At 40.8% G+C, this 22,267-nt stretch overlaps 1 long non-coding RNA gene across 1 annotated transcript; it reads right to left on the bottom strand.

The window, feature by feature from the left end:
* On the bottom strand, positions 1 to 17,496 carry LOC117950691. The gene is made up of 3 exons (XR_004657964.1): positions 17,486 to 17,496; positions 10,567 to 10,570; positions 1 to 83 (listed from the first exon to the last, which is right to left on the bottom strand). It is a non-coding gene; the product is annotated as an uncharacterized LOC117950691 (long non-coding RNA).
* Between the last annotated feature and the right edge of the window lie 4,771 nt (positions 17,497 to 22,267).

The following is a 22,267-nucleotide window of genomic DNA, read 5'->3' as shown; positions in this document are numbered from 1 at the left end:
TCCACAACAATGTTGCTAGAAGCTTCTCTCACATAGCCGACATTACTTTACAGCACAGCAGAGTAGCTAATGTTAGATGCTAACTATATTGACAGTCATACAAGCCTTTGCTTACATGGAGGTCTGTACCCAACTGACAGACACACTTTTTTGGCTTAGAATAACGGTGGGAACCGCTAAAAACACAACAACCTTGCCCTCCTATCCGCCGAACGGACAGACACTTTCTAGGCTTAGAATTACAGTAAGTAGCTAAAAATAACACTACCTTGCCGTCCTTACCACCTGACTGAACACACGTTACTGGCTTACAAGTACGGCAACAATTGCTTCCCGATTTACAGCCCCCGTCTCTTGGCCTAAAATATCTCACCATCGTCAGCTATGGCCGCTGAACAGGCTACACGTTGTCAACAGCGATGCCCCGTTTACCTGGTCCTCTGGTAACGTTAGTAGATAGATAGATAGATAGATAGATAGATATTTATTGATCCCCAAAAAATGGGAAATTACAGTGTTACAGCAGCACACAAAATATACATACATACAATATACATGAAATAATAATAATTATAATAACAAAATATAATAATAAAATATAAGAATGTGAGAACAAATATTTAAGTATATACAAGATCGGAAAAACTAAATGTGCAACTGTTTAAATATAAGTATGCTAAAAAATGTAAATGAACCAATCGTTCCGGTTGCCCTTATTGCAATATTGTGGTGTCTCAGAGTGTCATCTAGCAACCAGGGATGAAGTGTTGAAGAGTTTTATTGTCTGTGGTAGGAATGATTTCCTGTAGCGGTCCGTGCGGCATTTAAACTGTCGGAGCCTCTTTGAGAAGCTGCTCCTCCGTTGGACCAGTGTGGGGTTAGGGTTAGTAGTTAGTAGTTAGTAGTTAGCAGGGTTAGCATTGAGGCGTTAGCCAGGACCAGTCGGGATCAATTTACTGGCTGTATCAACTGTTTTTTAAAGTAACCACCTTAGCTATAAAATTAATTAACATTATTAAAAAAATGCCCGTCCTTTGTGGCAGTGATAAATTAGCCTGAAGCCAAGGCGTCCTTTTGGGCTCCAAGCTGTTTTTTTTAGATCAGGCAGAATCTATCTCCGTTAATCCTGTTTGTGTGTTTGTTTGTTGCTTTCATGGAAGTACTAACTTACAATAGCTGTGGCGCACTGGGTTTACAGGTATATCTGGCAACCCGGCCTGGCTATCAAACTGGGCAGTTGATAACACGCAAGCCAAACAGAAAAATACATCATTTCAACTTAGCATGTTTCCTTAATATCTGATGACGCATTGAGGTCAGTTTTGGATTCATTACAGTAAATATATTACATACTGGACCTTTAAATTACGTCCTCATTTCATTTAATGCAGACGTTTTATTCCTTCCCCTATAACATTACTTGTGTAAAGCATCTGTGGGTTTCATGAAATGCGCTATATGAATATACATGTATATGAAATATATATAAAAATAGATATGAAAGTTATTATTAGTTGTTAAAACAAACTCTTAATGCTTTTGTGACACAGTGATACCCGGTTTAGCTCACTATACATCCAGAGTCGGCTAAATTACCATAAGCAACACTGGAAATGCAACAATGCGTTTGTAACTTATTCTTTTATTGCAAATGAATGATTTATTGTCCGAACAAAACATTCATCGCAACTGTATGACCTCCCCATAACGCTAACTCTGTAATCTACAGGGGGGGTTGCTAGAATCAACACAAACTGAAAGTTACATATAGCCACTTTAAGTACTGTAAATGATCTGAATATGTTATCCAACACGGTCAATACCGATACTGTAATAGTCATTTGTTTTGTTAAAGTTCAAATCTACATTCTCCACATTGAAGGAGCTCACTATAGTTATCAATATAATTACTTTAATTGCTGATCTTTTAAAACAACAAAAAATAACTACACTGGAGCTGTTTTACTCTGCTAATTACAGACATAACGGATATCTGTTAGCCTTCAAATGACCTGTCACACACACTCCGAAACATCATAATTAAGATGATTAATTAAAAACATTGCTGTTTCTGAATATTTTACACTACTAATGTAGTGACATTACAGCTAAGTAAGAGCTAGGGCATATGCAACATGTGAGAAAGTACTATAGGATAAATCTGGTGATTCTATTACACATCTTATATATATATATTTTTTTTTTCTTATTGTCAACTAACCATTAGAAGACCAAAACCAACAATGATTTGACTCTACTATTAAAGGAGAATTCCAAGAGGAATAAGCGACCCCAGGCTTTGACTATGCAGAAAGTATTCCGGTCAATTTTTATGTTAATCTTGATTGCTATAAATATGCGAGTACTTTTGATTGAAAAAATCCACATAAAAACGGTAAAGGTAACACTGAGTAGCTGCAGCTACGTGTACAAGCTTCCGCTGAACTAAAACGTCAGTATCGGGGCAGGTTTTAGAGTGCCTTTGTTCCTCTTAACAGACACACAATGCAAATAATATGTCTGTACAACATAAACAGGGGCCTTATGTAACATTAAGATGCGTTTTCAACTCAGACATTGGTTTAATTCTCCTACCCTGTCTTGATCTTGCATGTGGGTAGCTTGCTTGCCTGTTTAGCTGTTAGCTGCTATTGATAAATGGGTTCAGCCAGGCTTTAGTGAAAATCATCAAGCAGCAGTTCCGTGTGTACTTCTAGCTTATCCATTTTGTGTGTGATTGAGGCTTGGCAGTGTCGATCTGTGTGCTAGTTCCCTTAGCCGGGCAGGCAGCCTTTGTCCCAGTCTTCCTCGCCTACCGCAGCTGCCTGCCTTTAGCGACAAATGTAGTTTATTTCCTTCTCAAAACAGGTTATTGAGCACTGTATTATCATGAACTATGTAACTACATGGAAACGGGCTAAATATGTGTATTTGTAGCTCATCCATTTTGTGTGTGATCAAACCCGAGAATACAGACGACGAACTCGCCTCACAAGCCATAGAAAGAACCAGACAGAGAGGTGCAACAGGTAGATGAGGCAGCTGCTCCAAGTGTGAGCTACAGCTGGCAGTGACGTTATTACTACGCAAGCCACATGCATATTTAGCCCGTTTCCATGTAGTTACATAGTTACCGATATGGTCATAACCACTACAGTGCGCAATTACCTATTTTTGAGTAGAAAATAAAGTACAATATGTCCCAGAAGGCATGGAGGACACCCGCTACATCCCCCAGCGCTCGGGGGATTGTTGTCGGCTGCGGGAGGCAAGGAAGGCGGGGACGAAGGCTGCCTGCCCGGCTAAGGGAACTAGCACACGGATCGACACTGCCAAGCATCCTACTCAACAACACCAGATCGTTCATACACAAATTAAATTTCTATTCAGTTTTATTTACAGTATCAATTCATAACAAGGACCCAACAGTTCTAGTATTTTCCTCCAGAGCAAGCAACAAGTGTGACAGTGGCAAGGAAAAACTCCCTTTTAGGAAGAAACCTCGGACAGACCAAGGCTCTTGGTAGGCGGTGTCTGACGTGCCGACAATGTCTGAAAACACATCTTGATGTTACGTAAGGGCCCTGTTCATGTTGTACAGACATATTATTTGCATTGTGTGTCTGTTAAGAGTCACAAAGGCACTCTAAAACCCGACCCTTTAACTGCCGTTTTAGCTCAGGGGAAGCTTGTACACGTAGTTGCGGCTACTACGTGTTGCCAGCACCGATTCAGTTTTTTTTTTTTTCTTTTTTTCAATTGCAAGTACTCGCATATTTATAGCAATCAAGATTAACATAAAAATTTTCCAAAATTCTCCTTTAAGTATTTTCTGCATAGTCAAAGCCTGGAGTAGCTTATTCCTCTTTGCCATAGAGCTTAAAAACACGCAAATGAGTTGCACTGGATGACATGCTCCTTCATTACCATGAATATTTTGAGTAAATCCCAGACACACTGTCCTGCTGCCACAAATACTCAAAACACCCAATATGTATTAATCCATGGTTAAAAAAAGACCAACAAATGCACAATTTACTCATGTTTGAGTTATGGTTGCTAGAAATTACAGTGCCCAGCTACCCTCAAAGCACTGTCAAGCATTTCTCTTGACAACCATACACTGTTGTTTTAATGAAAAATACAAATAATGTATGCTACATACTAAACCCGTACATTTTGAGGGACATTGGACATGAGTGTAGATAGAATGCCAAGCTAGTGGGTAGGAGTGTCAGAACAGCTATAGCCCGGAGCTTCTGGAGCGAGCCTCTATCAGCTGTAGGTGCAGATTTCTTGCAAGAGTCTGTCACTGGAGGATGAATGACCGGATTAATAACCTATTTCTGTTCTCTTTAGTCATCGAGGAATATATGCACTTTGGCTATAGAATCTGCAGCTCTAGGAAGTAATAGTCCTGGTTTGGGGAGTTTGCTGCATCAGAGACTACAAGTAGGCGCATGTGTGACCGAGGTGGTTGGGGCGGGTGGGCGGTGGAGTGGGGTGGGGCGGGGATTTTAACTTGGATTTTAAAATGAGCATTCGTTTGCTGGGCAATCATTTCAAAGATTTAAATGTTACAGATCACCAGAGGTTTTCAGGGGCTTCAAACTCCCTTAATGTAGGAAAGCATTGAACCGCGCTCTTCAAGTGTAGGCAATGATGGATAATTAATCCCAATCCTCTTTCTTTCTTTCTACCCTTGTGAATAACCCACTGCAGTCGTCAGTTTCCCTATTTAAGTAGAAAAAAGAAATCTCCAAGATAGACACAGAGACACACAGACCGAGAGACAGATGGGAAGCAAAAGTTTTTTTTTGCTTTTGGTGTGCTTTTTGTTTCTTTTTTTTGGGGGGGGGGGGGGGGGGGGGGGGGAGAGAGAGAAGGAATACACAAGTTAAAAGCCTGACAAGTAGCCCGATGATGATGCCATCCTCAGACTATGAGCAGATAACCCAACTTTGGGGTGTCATGTTTAAAATTAAAAGATGTGTGAATACTTCCATCCTCAAAATCCAAGCGATTTACTTCACATATTTCAAATCATTTTGAGAGAACTCACGTTTTATTTTGGTATGGCTATTGGCTTTAAATACTACAACATCCATGAACCTCACCTACTGTTGATATTGAGAAGAAAGTCAAAGGCATGGATTTAACGCATCAAAAACTGATCACATATCCGTAATTGAACGGAACTAAATCTATATCAGGTTTCTACAAAACATACACTTTAGCTTCTGCTTACTCACACACACACCCACACACACCCACACACACACACACACACCCACCCACCCACCCACCCACCCACACACACACACACACACAATAGAAATGTATGCTTGGTGATTGTTTAAACCTTGTGCAAATGCGCCTTGGGACTTACCGTTTGTATGTATAGTATACAGGATTGTACAGTGGTAAATCAATGTCCTGTGACTTCTTTAATGGATGTTTTTGCTATTGAATGCCTTTATTAGATGGACAACACTGCTTGCTACCTACTGTAAATTTAAGCCTTGGAAGTCACCCAACTATCTACGCCAGATACACCCAAAACAATTCCACCTAATGTGCAACACTATTAAGTCTCCTGAATTCTAAATCTGAAATCTTTACATGAAATGTATTACTGCATTCAATCAACATTTTGTTTCCTTTGAGATTTTTTTCAGTGCCTCGAGAGATTAGGACTGCAACTAATGATTATTTTCATAGTCGATTAATCTGTTGAATATTGTCTCGATTAATCGATTAGTTGTTGGGTCTATAAAATGTCAGAAAATGATGAAAAATGTGGATGACATCCTTATATGTTGTGACTGTCATAGAGGAGAGAAGAAAGTAGAATATGTTCACATTTAAGAAGCTGTAATCAAAGGTTTTTGTTTTACTTTTGTCTTAAAAAATGACTGAACCCGAATAAGCGATTATCAAAATAGTTGGCAATTAATTTCAAAATTGACAACTAATAGATTAGAAGATAGAGTAGATAGAAGTTAAATCTTTACTACTTGTCAGACAAAACTTTAAACCCCGAACCCAAACCTCTAAGAGCTCCGACACAGTGGAGGCATGTGACTACTGTCTTGCCTGTGGCTTCATATTAGATGGGAATGTGTGTCTCAATGTGTGATAGTGTGGGTGTGTACTGAATTTGCATGTACATGAGTGTGTGCTGTGTCACTGTGTTTCTGTGTGTGTGTTTCAGTGAGAACAACGTGCCCTCTCAGTGCAACTCAAAGTGGATGAGCCCGAGGGGCCCGTAGGGGTTGGTAAAAATAGCCCCGAGGCTGATTAGGAGCGAGGCGGCGGGGGGATTTTAAAAACCTGCTCATTACAGCACCTGTAAGGCCTCTTTAAGTAGCCCTTCTGCAGAGCCCAGCTGCTCACATCTGCCAAGAGCTGTTCGCCATGCCCGTAAACTCCTCTCACGCATCCTCCAGGGGCGGGACATCACAATTTAAGACGTCGACAATGGTGGGTAAAAACTCTGGCCTCAATACATCCCCCAACACAAAAAAGGTAACTTCATCTATGCCAAAGTGGCGTGCTGCTTGGATTTTTAATAACATCCTCATCTTGCTATTACCATTCTCCATATGGAACAGGAAACTTTCACGTTTAACCTTCAAATTAAAAACTAGCTTAATCAAATTTTTCTCGATTTCCCGTATGGAGGCCATAAATGGTGAAAAGCTGAGGAAAGTTTTATGACCGACTGCTTTCACTGCACACCTAGATAAAAAACTGACAGTCTAGAAAAAGAAATGACTTACTACTCCTTTAAAACAATAACACAAACTGCTCAACCATGGTTGATTAAAGTTGTCCTCTATAAAGGGTATACTAACTCCCCGAGAGCGGTGCTTGGCGCCGTTATTGAACCAGCAATCTGTGGGGTCTGAAGAGGCTACGCCCCTCTGTCAAAGTGCTGCTATGAAGTCTCAGCCTGCCATGACCCCGGTTGACTCCCATCAGCCCTCCTGCTGGGACAGTAAAACAAACGAACCCCCCCATAGACAGGCTGTTTAGAAATGTGCGGTACTGAAGCCTGTCCCTGGATGCATCATGGAGGAAGAGACAGAGGACAAGACAGATACAGTAAGAAAACAGACCGGTACTGTAGTAGCAGTGAGAAAATGCTTAACAGCTTTAATCACTGATTACAAATGTGATCAAACTATTCTTGTTAGTTTAGTAAAATATCAAATGTTCTCATAAATCTGCATTATGATGCCAGGCGAGAAAAACTGTTTTTCTTATGCATGAATTACACCACTTTGTAGCATCAATTCATCAGTGCTTCTGCTTCTGATGATTGGATGTTGGTTGTTGTCAGCTCTGTAAGTGAAATAGCTGGATATTTGGTTCCTGGCGTGAGTTTTGGCAAACAGCTGGGTTTGGATTCAGTTCATGGATGTGGTGGACTACTTGACGCTGCTGCCATGTTTTCTGCTGCCTGATGAATTTTTCCATGCGTTTAAATTTTTCTTTTAATTATTCCAATCCATGTGCTATCAGCACGTAGACACAACCTCTATGAAAGTAAGTGGTATTTTAGCTTGCAGGACATACTTGGTGTAAATCAAGTAGGTTTTCAAAAATTCTTCTTCTCATGCTGCTGCAACCATATTTACACTCTGTCTGAGGTGCTCCTTAACCCCGTGCGGGTTTGCTCACAAGTAGTGTAAATCCACACATTCATGTACATTTTCTTTGACTTCAAATATAGTTTAGATGTTTACGAATATCTGTATTCATCCAGTGAAGGTGACCTGCGCCCGATCGCCCTCATCAACACCCAGATGTACTGTACATTTAAACTTCCACACATTTATGACTGAAACCTGCCCAGTAAATTACAGTCATCTTGTGTTTGCAGGCGACTAACCTGTTGCCCCTCCGTATGTACACGCACATGTGTAAGGGTACGATAAACCTCCGTGCCCACAATGTCGTCTCAAAAACAATCTTTCCATCCTTCAATCTACCACCCATCCAGTAATCTTTTGTATCCTTTCTCACTCACACACACTCCAGCCACAGCTGTAGTTTTTTTTTTTTCCCTAATCCCGCTGTCCTCTCATGTTATAACACCTCTGAACTCAAGCCCTAGGAGAGAGGGGGTTCGCCCACACCGTGTTTTCACAGACTGCAGTATCTGGGCCTGTAGACGTCACTCCTACGGTGTCCTGTTTGGGGTCAAGGACACATTAGGAGGATCAAAAAAGAGTCGACATATATCACTTGTTAAAGATAATATACTTTAGGAGAAGTGGATGAATGAGAATAAGATGTTGTGGGGAATGTTTCAAGTTCTGCAAGGCTTCATAGATTTCCTTCACAGTTTTAGAAATCATGCCTTCGTTTCTACTTCCTGAATAATAGTTTTTTGTTCAGTTTCACACAAAAAAACTAAGCATACACTAAACAGAAAGTGCACATCGCAGAAATTATTGATCTTAGTTGCTTCAAGTCCCCCTTCTTTTGCCTTTCCCTTTAGTTTATTTTCCTTTTATCTACTTATTTTATTGCCTCGTCCATCTCTCTCTCTCTCTCCCTCCTGGATCTCAGCCCTCCTGACCTGCTGTGTCCAGAGCACACAAACATATTTTCTGTGATCTCTGCCAGCTGCCTGGCTTAGCTTGGCTCACCCCAGCTCAGCTAAGGCTCCAGCTTTTCTGTTGGCCAATGCTGAATTATACGGCCCCATTGAAACAATCATATGGTCCCCAGCCTTTTGCAGGCATTTCCTGGGTCACCTGAGCAGTGTACAGACCTCCCTCCCCAACATCCTCCTGCTCCCTTCCCGTCGCTGGCTCTTCCTGCCTGGTTCAGAAGGTCCTGAGAGGGGTCAGAGTGGCCTAGCGCGCAAGTGGGAGCCATACTGCGGATATTTATTATTTCATTTTAGTCTTCTCCTGCTCTGGAGAGTAGAGGGACCACTGATGTCTAACGGAGGTTGAAGGATAGTTCACAAAGTGACCATGTGAACTGTTGAACCCTAGAAACAGGGCATGGGTGTGTGTGTGTGTGTGTGTGTGTGTGTGTGTGTGTGTGTGTGTGTGTGTGTGTGTGTGTGTGTGTGTGTGTAAGAGTGAACAGCTCTTAAAAAGGCCCCCTGAAGAGTTTAACTACTATGAGTTTATGTGACATGATAAATTCAGAGGAGAGCAAAAGAACAAGCGGCCACACACAGACAAAACATGGTCACAGATGTGTAATTTTGGAGAGGGATGTGCAGTACCTTTTAAGTAATTGCGTCATTCATTTTATGTTGTTTGGCAAAAGTAACATGTACACCTTTGCACCCCACTCTGTCCTCACAATGTTATTGAAAGGAAATTCCAGTTTCTAAACCTGGGGTCTTATTTTTCGAAGATTTGGACATCATTCCAAAGTTAATTGCGGAGACCTGGGAACACGGTGACATAATTAAAAACAAGTTTGACAGGACAAGAACATGAGCAGTCAGATGATCAGAAAGGGTTTAAACAAGCTCCCTGGATAAAAACAAAAAAAGAAATGGAAGAAAAAATGAAGGTGAACTCTACATTTTTTATGTGAATTGTAGCTTGCTTGGTTTCAACCTGTCTGGTCATCTGACTGCCAGATCTCAGCAATTACTTTGGTAAAGTGCAGAGTTGTCATAACCTCGGGAAACAATGGTCAGAGAAACACAGAAAGAAAATTAAGACCAAAGTTAAAGTTTACACCCACAGAACTTTGCATTTTATTTTTTTCAACTTTAAGGCAAGTTGAGGGAAAACAAAAAGGGAAAACGGTTTGTCATTGAGTTTTAACATTTGTGTAAATGCCTGTATACACATAATATATAATTTGTGAATGTGTGGGGGGAAAATTCAGATTTATCTTGAGTGTGCATCTCATTGCATGTGTTTGTGCTTGCATATTTTGTGTGTGTCTGCAGTGTAAACTGAAGTTTAACCTGTTAGGGGACGTTTCACTGCAGTCTAGCCAATATAAGCTTCTTCCCCAAAGCCAAATGGAGGCTGACTGGGGAGCTGGAGCGCAACAAACCCAAAGCAGCCCAGAGTCCTTACATCATTATAGGGCTGAGAGAGGCAATAAAGCCAGGTCTTTGGAGATTACCTCTGCTGCAGCCAGTGTACAAACCCATTGCTTTCTGCTTTGTGCGAGTGTCTTTTTGTCTGATCTTGTACGACAACATGATAGATTATTTAGTCTTGACGCTGCGTGTGAACTCATACTGGTTTTTATCATATGGAGAACCCTCTGATACATTTATATGTCACTGCTTATTGCCAGTGCATGCTACAACCTAGGGACAAAAGAGAGGAGTTTTTAAAAGAGTGACTACATGCTTTAATTATAGATTGTAACTTGTCACCATGGATGTAAGCTGCCTCAGCACCAAGATGCAACAGATGAAGGTATTGCTTAGCAGAACAAGACAGAGATGGATCCCATCTGCAACCAGTTGCTCCTGGGGAGGAATGAGATTAATGATTTTGCAAACATGATGAATGGCTGAGATCGGTGATGACAGGCTTTGAGTAACGGGTTACAGGTGTAGACTCTCCTAATTCCCAAAACTCTTAAACTCAAATTCTACTCATTCCCCTCCTTTCTTCTTCTGAGGAAACAAGTGCGACAGCCGTTCTTGTCCGCCACTGCCTTTTCTCTGCAGCCAGGCGCGACAGCGTGCCCCGCCTGAGGTTATTAGGCAATGAGTAACCTCTGACCCCTTGAAATAAACACGGTTAGCCACGTCTATGAAGTCTGGCTCTCGGTAGTCACCAGCTGAATCCCTGGGACTTTGCTGCTTGTTTGCTGCACTCAGTCTTTGCCAAGCAGAGAAACAGTTAAGCTGTCACACATCAGAGAAGACAAGTAGCAGCCTTTTGTGCAACACACTACCAGTTGGCCTGATTGTTGGGAAGTAAAAGAAAAATCAAAGGGCTGCGAAAACAGCTGCAGATGGGGTTAGAGTTACAAAATAAAGATGACGAGGACCAGGCCAGACTGTGGTCATTTGTGGGAGACTGACTGTCGAAGTTTACAGCCATTACTGACCGGCGCGTATTCAAGTTTTGACAAGACGTCACCTTTCACTAACGTCTGCCATTGACATTGCTTCTGATCCGGAGTGGCATCCAAACTGAGACGACGACAGAGAACACACTGAAACCCTATTAATGCACCCTGTAATTTCATTTATCATCATTCCTCAACGCAAACACTACCGGTGTTTGGATTGCGTATTTTGCCACCAAGTGTAACATTTCTTTATGGTCTGTCTGGAGACTAAGTGACTGGCTATTTGATGGGTTGTTTTCAGGAAGGGCTGAAACTAATCATTTTCTTTCCAGTGATATGCCTATTTGTTGCTTGGTTAATTGTGAGGGCTATAAAATATCAGAAAATGGTGGGGGAAAAATATCACAATTTCCTTAAATATAAGTTGTTGCTTGTTTTGTCCAACTGTCAATCCAAAAACCAAAAACACTCAAAAGCAGAACATCGTCATTACTAAGAAGATGAAACAACTGCGCGTTATTAAAAAAAGAATTAAAATAGTTGCAGGTTAAAATGGCCATGTATTGTAACATGTAACTGGTTATTCACCATTCATGTTCAATTTATTAATAATCATTGCATAATTACTTCAACTTAGCACAGACGTTTTACGCGAAAAGCTTATTTTGTAATGCTTGAAAAGGTGACATTGTACCGAGCATTATATCCAAAACTTGAAAGAACACTGGGAACACTGTAACAAAACTGCAGTACAAATCTGTCTAAGCTCCTGTTGGTTGGGCAACAATAAATGAACCAATACATTGATTGAAACTTTATTACTCAGTGACCCGTGACAGTGATTATTATATTTATTTATTAATGAGAAAACACTTTATTTTAAAGGACAGCGGATGGTTTTAGACAGTCCTGTGGCATACATGTGGTGTGTGCCATCAGCCGCAATATATTATATGTATGGATAAACGTCAGGAAGAGCTCTAGGTTAAAATGAGAAGAGGAAAGTCTGGGCACTGGACAGATGAAAGGATTAGGTCAAAGTGAAAAAGCTGTTCTTCTCTTATGAGTTCCCCTGCAATGATCCTCTACACATGCTGCACTTTTCCTCAGAGTCAAAATGAAAGACAGCAGCAGGGAGCACACCGGCCTGAATCCAACCACTCTGTAAACGGACCTGACAACCTCTGATATCCCCGAAAGGTCCTCACAGTCTCCCCCGCTCACTCAATCTCCCTTCGTTCTTCTTTCTGAGACCCTGCAGCGAGCAGAGGCTGCTTAGTAGCAACTCTTTTATAGAGTTTATGTCTAGCTTTCAAAATGGAGGACACTCGTACTATCAAACACATCCAAGATCACACTATAGACACTAAGACAAGTTATAAGAGAAAGTTATTCATTCATTCATTCACTTGCTTTAAACATGCTCTGCGTAATGTCCCTTTCTCTATATGTACTGACCGGTGGACAGTGAGTAATATGGCAGGAAACTAAAAAAGAAATGTCCATTTCTTGTGTGTGAATATAAACTTTTGGAATGTAGGACGCTGGCGATCCAAAATGCCCCCACCCACTCTCAGAAGAAAAAGAAGCAGCGGTCACCTTGGATACAGCGAATCTTACCCTCCAATTTTCTTTAGCAATCACACAAACACGTACAGACACAGGCACACACACCTGCAAACACAAACACACTCATGCACAAAGACTTGCCTCAACTCAACTATACTTTCTTTCCCTCTTCGGCACACACAAACACACACACACACACACACACACACACACAACTGCGTACACACACCCGCTGGGAGGCTTTACAGACTGCCTGCCTCGATGTCCAACCTCGCCGTTGCGCAGAGCTCATGAAATCTGGCTGTCATGCGTCCGCTTGACAGGTATCCTTGACAAAGAAAATCCCAATCTATATGCAGCGTGGCAGGCAGAGACCTTGTCAAATGCTAATACATGGGACACTTTAGAGGTTGTTGCCCTTTGTGCCTATTTTTACAAACAGTGTATCTCCCTGGTATTTATGTTTGTGGAGCAGTACTGGAGCAAGCCAGTTGGTGGCGGTGTCTGCACTCGCTTCATCAATCACTCCCTTTCTCTCCCTCTGCCCTCTCTTCTTGTTATTCATTAAAGCGCCTCGGAATAATAAGTCCCCAAGAAACTGGGAACATGTGATGAAGTCGTAGTTAATAATGTATACGCCACTCCCCCCCTTCCATCTTTTTATCCCCACTTCTCCCTCTGCCTCAACTCTCTCCCCATTCAGCCCCCTTCCAACACAACTGCGTGCTCCACCACACTCAATGCGCCCATGCCCTTGCGGTGAATGGGGGTAAACACAAATTAACATATTTATATCTTAAGCCCCCATTCCCAAAAAATTGTGACAACAACGGCAATGTGAATGGGCTCATTTGAAAGCCTTGAGAACACAACTCCTTTCACACTTCAACGCTGCTCTTTAATTATGCTGTCTTAATGTGTCTGTGCACCGTAACGTGCCAAAGTATCCTCCAGAAATGGTCACTTGGATGTTTTGGGGGTTGTGCGTGTCATATAAAGAGGTCCTACACACACACTCTCTTGCTCAGTCTCTCCTGTTGTTGGTGTTTTTGTGTGTGTGTTTGAATATTCCTTATGTAAAAAAAATGGTTTGAGTATATTCGAATATCTACTTTTGAGCATTATGTCCAAAAGAGGGCAAACCAATACAACAAGGGACATAACTACTTGTCAGGTACAGCATATATATAAGGATGGGTTTCATTAAGATTTTATTATATAAATTATTATATAAATGTATTACAACTCTTACCGGTACTGCTTATCAATACGTTACTTTAACATTATTTTTTTAAGGGAAAAAATAAACAAATTAACAACAAAAGTGACGCTCCTTTGTTTTGTCACATATAGTGTCTATCAATTAGTCTTTCTTGAGTGTATTAGTGTGACTTTCTTGAGTAGCAAACTACAAAATTGTTTTGAGCAGATTATAAAAATGTAAAATAAATAAAATGAAAATTTTTATTGCAAAGGAAACTGCCTTTTTTTTTTAGCATCTTTATTTGACTTGGGTGACACATGGCGATAGGTTGCAAAAGGCAGTTCTTACAGTTCTTAGTGGTTCTTCTGCAGAAAAGATCAACATGTTTGCCTTCTCTGGCTGAAGTCGGGACCTCCCCTGGGTTATAGTGTTCACTGCAGCTAACTACCATTACATTTTCTGACCATTTCAGATTCAATTTATGAACGCGCCCACAACAATCATTACTTATAATCATTAAATCATGTTGTCATATAATTTACTTAACTCCGTGTGTGGGCTCCAGGCTGCTAGCATACAGTATACCTGGGGCATTAACAGATGGACTAGCTAGATGGTCAAAAACTGGGGATTTCTCCGTCTGTATATGATGGACTTTACTGAAATGATTTGAAAGATTACTTGTGTTTCCGCCCTTACATACAATATACTGGTTGTACTTCTGGCAACAAGGATTATGTGTCAGCATCAGTTATAGTCAAGTGAAACCAGACTTTTGAATGTTTAGTTTTCTTCGTCATCATTACAAAAGGGTTTTCGTGTGTGTATATGCGCACACACAGCAACGTGTGTGCATGAGTGCTCAGCTGCCCCCACCCCTCGTACACGGGTTCTAAGAGAGACAAAGAGAGAAAGAGAGAGAGAAAGAGAGAGAGAGAGAGAGAGAGAGATCTCTTTTGGATTGGAAATAGCAAAATTGCATCCTAGATGAACGTCGTAAATCAAAACAAAATTGGAGTTGTGATGACATTATTATTGCTTTGATGTAGCAACAACCAGGCTACTTTTTCCACCCTCCAGTACCAATAGCTCTCAATTGGACGTAACACAGACTTTGTAGGGAGCTGAACATCGTTTAGAGAGCAGAGGCCCAGGCCCATGCGAGAACACGTAGGACAGACAGCTGCGGCAGTGCTTCATGTACAATTTGAATATGTATTTGTATTTTGAATAGTCAATCACATCTTGTAGGTCGTAGTGAGAAACCGTACACATTGTGCTGATGCCATGGTGAACGTCACTCATTCACTCTGTACAGTACATACAGGTTGCTGCTCTTTCCCAATGAGCAGGCCCTAAGGGAGACACACTTCCAACGGTACAAATGGGAACAATGAGGACGTCATCGTTCTGCATTGCCGGCTCAATTATTGAAGCTCAAGAATCAATAACAGAGCTCCGGAGTATTTTTATAAGGAGCTGAGTAATGCATACAACTCACGACCCTGTCACAGGAAATGGAGGAAAATACTGTATACACTGTGGAAAAAGCAGGCTCAGGAGACTCCAAATCGATTTAATTCAATTTGGGTCAGCCTGTCTTATTTCAAGATGGGTTTTTTCACTCATGGGCAAGAAAAAGAGAATCTGGACAAAGTGTCTCTTACACTCCTGCCTGCTTCCCCCTTTTTTTCTTCCCTTTCTTCCTTTATTTGTCCTGGAAATAAATGACTTGGGTTACAGGATAAATTATTTATTTCAAAAATTTACTGTATTCTTCATGCTTCTCTCTCAGTCTCTTATAAGCTCCAGATGCAAATGTTACTGTGTCCCGTCCCTATAAATAGCAGCCGCCAGAGGGTTTCTTCCAGGAGTCAGCCACAGTTTCTCCACCATACTAAAATAACCAGGGGAGGGGAGAGTGTTAGAGTAACACTGTGGCAATACAGTCATTCTCACATTCAGTCAGAATACAGAATTTCAGCATGGAGATAAATAAGGAGGGGAGAATGAAGAGAGAAAAAAAAGTTTTGAGTGATTCGTCAGCATGACAGGCAGCAGGCTCCTGATAGGCCGCCTGCCTATCGGTGCTCTGTGTTGATTGGCTGTTGCAACGTGGCCCAGTTTGGTGCGTTTCTTCCCCTCTTGTTTGGAGACTTGAGTTTAATGAATCTCACAACTGTCCATAATGTTGGTAATAAGAACTTCACAATTAGCCTTTAAATGATGGTCTTGTGAATTGAAGTGTTATAAATATAGTGCCTTGCAGCATTATTGGCACCCTGATGATGAGCTAAAGAGAGGCAAATTTAGAAAATTGAGAATACATTATCTTTTTCAGCAAGTTTTTCAGTGATTTCTCTTTAAGTTTTTTTTTTTTTTTTTTTTTAATGTTTTATGCACAGCAAGAGCATTATTGTCTTTTTCCCTAAAAATGTCTATTATTGCTTCAGTGTTTAACATGTTTGTATCTGCGTCATGCATTCCATGCTGTATTATTGGAAGTATTTCAGTGGGTTTTCAGGTATACCGAGCAGCTCTGCCGGTAATGTTCTCGTGGCAGAACCTACATGGCTGAATACAGAATGTTAACCTGTCATGATTTGGAGGAGGAACGTGCACAACTGCCTTACTGTGTCATGACAGAAATACAGACCATTTGTTTTCTCTGACTGTTTTTCTATTGATCTTAAAGAACATTTAAACATTTAAAGTGAGAACCTCATTTTATACATATTTTAATAGTAGTAGTCAAGTCAAGTCAAGTTTATTTCATCCATAAAAATGGAAATTACAGTGCTCACACAGTATAAAAGTAGTGCAATAGTTAAGAATGTTTGGCACACTATTGCTGTATTCAGTGGACTAGATCAAATCAATTACTACAAAAGCTTACAGTACAGAGTACAGAGATCTAGATCGGACACTAAGTTAATTTAATAAAAAGAAAAAACATTTTTTAGAAGCTTCAATTATTGTCACCATCTTTTTATTTAGACAATTTTTTTTTATTAGGTACAGCTGATTGGAAATGTATTATTAATTGTAAAAATTTTATCATTTTTGTTAAAAAGTATAAAAAATTAAAACTTTGCTTGAAACCACAATGTGTAAATCTATACAATGGTTGGTCTATTTAGTGTGTGTGGTTGTCCATTAATGGTGTTTGTTACGAATAAAATGGTTGTATTTCTCTGTTAAAATAATCCGTCACCACTTTTACCGTCTTTTACCACAAATGTAAAAAAAAAAAAATTCAACAGCACTCAAGTAAGAATTTTAAAGATTTAATTGGATCTTTGCGTGAAGGATGGAGGAAGGGGGATGCAGACTTTGTGATACAGGAAAACTCTTGTGGAGGATATGAGGGAATGTGACACGTACCCTCTCCATACGTACTCTCTTTCTGATCCCTTTCACTTTCATTTCAGTGGCACAAAACAAGCAGACACATAAATATCATGCAGGTACACAGATGCATGCACAGTCCCTGCCTCTCTGTCCTCATTAGGGAGGCTGTATTGTTTTACAGCTGATTGTGGGGCCGCACAAAGTGATCCTGATGAAGTCTTTATTTTCCATCCCACCAAACTAATCAATTTCATATTCTCTTCCCCCCCCCCCCCTCCACCCGTCTGTCTATCCCCGCCTCTATCCTTCTGACTCTCCTCTGAAACGCCTGACACAGAGCCAGGAGTGAGACAAACACCCATGGAAATCATTTCAATAAAGACTGCGATCATATAGAACCGTGGAGCTAACACTGTGATAGCAGGATTCATAGCAATTTAATTACCTAAAAGGAACCGGGGGATGAGAAACATCTCCGCCTGTAGTATTCGCTTAACAAAAGACAAATGTGTGAGAAAAACCTGCTTCTCAAGCTAAACACGAGTTATTTATGAAAACATGCATGTGGTTATAGTTCTGGGTATCTCGCAGTCATGTGATTGCATGGGTTTATTCATACATTCAAATCTGTTTTGGAGTGCTAGAACAATATGAGGTAGGGTCACTTCCATGGAATACTATTGGATGAATGAAGATGGAAAAAGTGAGAGAAAAAAATAAATCCAAATGCACACAAAGCCATTTTTCTCATGTAACCACAGAGCAGCCATGCACAACCTAAACATTGACTATACAGCACAATCCAAATGAATGGCTGCCCCTTGTTACATAATGTATTATTTCAAACCAACCTGAATTGCATTTCCTCTGACTGATATCACTGTTGAAAATGCATGAACACTTGTTCACAAGCCCAACCTTTCAGAGCCTGCAGTGGCTCGTCCCTGAAGAGACTGTACTCTTAAATTGTTTAAATCTCTCTCTCTCTCTCTTCCCACAACATGACACAGACATGAGACTCGTGTTCCCCGAGTCCTGAGACAACGGCCTCTAATCCAGTGGTGTTTTCAAAGCAAGATGAATGGGCAATGGAGTGCACACAAGTGCAGATTTTAGTGGGGCAGCTAAGCTATGGTAAAATATTTGGACCCAGCAGAGCACAGATTTAGCTTCTGAAACAGCACGCTCCACTCCACTAGGAGCCATTCTTAGGGTGTGTGAATATATGGATGACACTGACTTTTGTCAAATTAGGTTTGTGCTCATTTCAAATATTTTGCTTGTTGGGGAGAATATAAGGAAAATCTACATGAGATGCAATTTTGACATTGAAAGTACTAGATATCCATTTTTTTTTTTAAATAATAGAAATATATTTAATTAAAACATTGCTGTATAAGAATGACACTGTATTGTTAAAAAAAACTACACACAGTATAATAGAAATACAGATGGGCCGTAGTCATGTACTATTATATACAGTAATATATTTTTGAAAAACATTTTTACTACTCTTGCGTTTACGATTTTAAAATGATAACCATAATTATAATTTAAAAATATATAATTGTATGTATGTATATATATATATATATATAAATAATAATAATAATATTAATAATACTTTTTGTTTTGGTAATATCTTCCTCGTTTTCTCTTCATTCAGCAGGGAAACTAAACTAAATGGATATCTAAACCTATTTTGCCCGTAAAGGCGCTCGCTGCCTGCCATTTGTAGACCTCCGAGCTGCATTAGTTGGCTTGGTGAGCTCCAGCTACGGTACCTCACGGGACCGCAAATAACAGCTCTGCTGAAGGCTCTTTGAGAATGACCGATTGTACATTTGTGGGGGGAAAAGCCCACCGCCGAAAAAGAATTCCATTGTTCACATTCATTGAAACTGGGGCTTTTTCTTTCCCCTTCTTGACTTCAGCGCCATATTTGCAAGTGATGAAAATGAGATTGTGAATTCCAAAGGATATTTCTGTTGAGGGGTGGGCGATATTTATCTCTTTGGGTCTGTTTACCCTTTTCACCAGCAGGAATATTAACAGGAATCCAACATTTAGTGCAGCAGTAATCCCAGTGATTAAGACCTGCTGACAGTTGAAGGTAAAGTTTATTGTTACTCTGGGACCCAGGGTGCGCTGCCATATTAAAAACGGGCTCTGCATGCAGAGCTGGCCGTGAAAGCAGACACAAGAGACGAGGCAAGATCAAAGGGATGCCCAGTGATCTCACCACTACAGTGGTACTGTTCATCTGGGGAATGTGTGTTTGTGTGTGTGCCCTGTGCGAGGGGATCTGTACTGTAATGTAGACTCAGTTGGAAACAAAATAACACCATTAGCAGTAATGTAGATGGAAATAAAGATGTAGATAAAATATGGCCTTCACTTGGTCATATTAAGACATCACAACCAAGAATATGTCAATAATTAAAATTAAGAAAATAAATAAAAACCCTAGAAAAAAATCCTAATTGTAATGATATTTACCTTCTTTAGTAACGCTTCTCGGCTGTTCAACTGTGACTTTATGTCACGTTACATTAGTAAATAAACTACATGTTGATAATAAATTACATGTTAGAGGTATACTTATTTATTCCGGTGCATTTCCTGTGCGTATTGTGCAAAAACTATGTCCAAATACACACGCAAAAAGCACTTGACCTGACCTTCACATTGCCCCGACGTTAGAAAAACACAAAGAAACAAAACAAAACAAAACAAGAAAAGACAAAAGAAATGAGTGGTTTGAGGTCACAAAAACAGGACCCACACAGCACATTGCAATTGCACTAACATTTATTAAAAAAGCCCAGCATCCATTTTTTGGGCTCTCCCACCCAATGACCAATCAGCTGCTCAGGTTGGAAGATGAAAATGCCATTTTTCCTGCAGGCAGCCCCAGGCATGTCATTAGGAGAGGAATTTGATGCCCTGTACAAGCTCTTGGAACTATCAAGTGCAGTAAAAGTGAAAACTCATCAGTTTTTCTCCAAATTTCACCATGTCCTTGACTTGAGTGTGTGTGTGAGAGAGAAAGAGAGAGAGAAAGAGATACAAAGAGGGCCTATAGGATTAGGCCTTTAGGTGTCACTGTACTTTCAAGAATCCGTCCTGCCCCCTCACACAAACACTCACACTGTAACAAAATGGTGTCACGTTGGGGTATCTATTGTTCAAGAACGCTGGGTTTGGCTTTCAGTCTGTCGTGGCAGCACAGAGAGGGCCCTGTGCTCCACTGAGTTCCCTTCTCAGGGGACGTGTGATTAATGGGCGAAGAAACAACTTTGGAGTTGTTCACAAAATCAAATTTCTCACTGACACGTCAATACGGACCAACTTTGACTGCTGCAGAGTTTTGTTGTCCACAGTGAGCGCGTTTAGCTCTTTTTTTCCACCCCAAAAGTTGAGTCTCATTCCTTTTTTTCCCCAGTTCTTTTTAAATCACAAATGTTCCGCATTCCCATAACCGCAGGAAATCTGCAAGAGTGCCGGAGCACTATCGAGCAACAACTTGGTTTATAAGGTGTAATTGCCACAAATTATACTCGCGTTTACTTGTAATATACCTTGTAATTCCATTCTCGCAGAATAAAATGCCTTTTTGAAAAAACGCGGGGGAAAGAAGAAAAAAAAAACAAGACATGAAAAGAGACTTTTAAAGTCTCAACGTTACACATTGAACACTGCAAGAACAAAGCCCTGCCATAAATACATCCATATGCTTTCTGTTTGTGGCTACGCATATTCCTATTCAAGGAAAAACATGCGGTTTTATGCTGAGACTTTCTATTCAGAAAATAACCTTTGTAGATGGGAAGATTTGAAACAGTTCCTCTCTCTCTCTCTCTCGCTCTCTCATGATTTTACTGCTATATCACCCGAGATAGAGATCTGCCGTCTGTGCTGCATTCAAGACTAATCAGCCCTAGCATTGTTATGTTAACAGTCAGACAATCCTCTGCCAAAAAAGGCATACACAGGGCCTGAGCAACAGCAACAACAAACACAGCCCCAATTAATACTAATTTGTAAAAACATACTAATAAACACAACAGAGACGATTTTGAGTCTGTGATATGGGGTGTGTGTGTGTGTGTGTGTGTGGGGGGGGGGGGGGGGGGGGGGGGGGGGGGGGGGGGGGGGGGTGGAAAGCAGACCTATAAAAACTCTCTACAGGTCTCTAAAATCAAATTTGTGTAGTTATTTGTTGGCGCTCCTCATGGCAAGAAAATGTAATTCTGGTTGGCTGCTGTTAGGATGGGTCCGGGCCACTCTTTGTGTTGCTGAGAGCAGCCGGAGAAAGCTGCAGATGGAGCTACAACACCCATTGGAGTCCCACCGGGGAACATTAAAAATATAACGAGAGGTTACCAGGTCTAGGCAGGATGGACATGCGCCATCTGACATGCTCAATACAATTCAAGTAAATCTCGCCCATACTGTACCACATGCAGCTAGCTATTCCCAACATGTAGATTACATGAATTATAATGTTTGCTCTTTACCCTCCCCACCTGCTTTGTTGCATCACCATTGCAATGTTTTCTTTATCACAGAAAAAGCCAATGTTGTTTTGGAACAAACACCTCAGAGCCGAGCTGAAGAACACTTCTGACAAGATTTGGGCAAAGTGAGGACACGGTGCTCTGCCCTCCTCTGTTTGGAATTTTGATACGAGCCCTCAAATCAACGAAGATGGTAAGCAGCAAGCAGAAACAGCGGTTTTCCCCCTTTGCATCCTCTCTCTCCCTTCTATTCCCATTGTTTTTTCCCCTCTCCCTTTCTACTTTGTGCTTCTGTTGGAAATTAGCTGGAAGACAAAGACGCCATGTGTTGCGACATGGCATGCTTACTGTACCGGTGAGGTTGGGATTTCCGGTGCACAACCTTCCAGGCATGGTTACACGGCTAATTAAAACTCTTTTGGATTCTTTCTACATCTCTGCTGACGGGGCTGTTTGGGGCGAGACTTTAAGAGACAAATGTAGCTTGACACATTTTTATGGGGTACGAGGCCGATGTGGTTACTGAGCATGTGTAAGAGAGAAGGAGCAAAAGAATAAGGATGTTCAAGGAGGTGTGTGTGTGTGTGTGTGTGTG

Source organism: Etheostoma cragini, chromosome 9 (genome assembly GCF_013103735.1).
Source record: "Etheostoma cragini isolate CJK2018 chromosome 9, CSU_Ecrag_1.0, whole genome shotgun sequence".
Taxonomy (NCBI): Eukaryota; Metazoa; Chordata; class Actinopteri; order Perciformes; family Percidae; genus Etheostoma; species Etheostoma cragini.
This window is presented reverse-complemented; position numbering and strand designations above follow the sequence as displayed.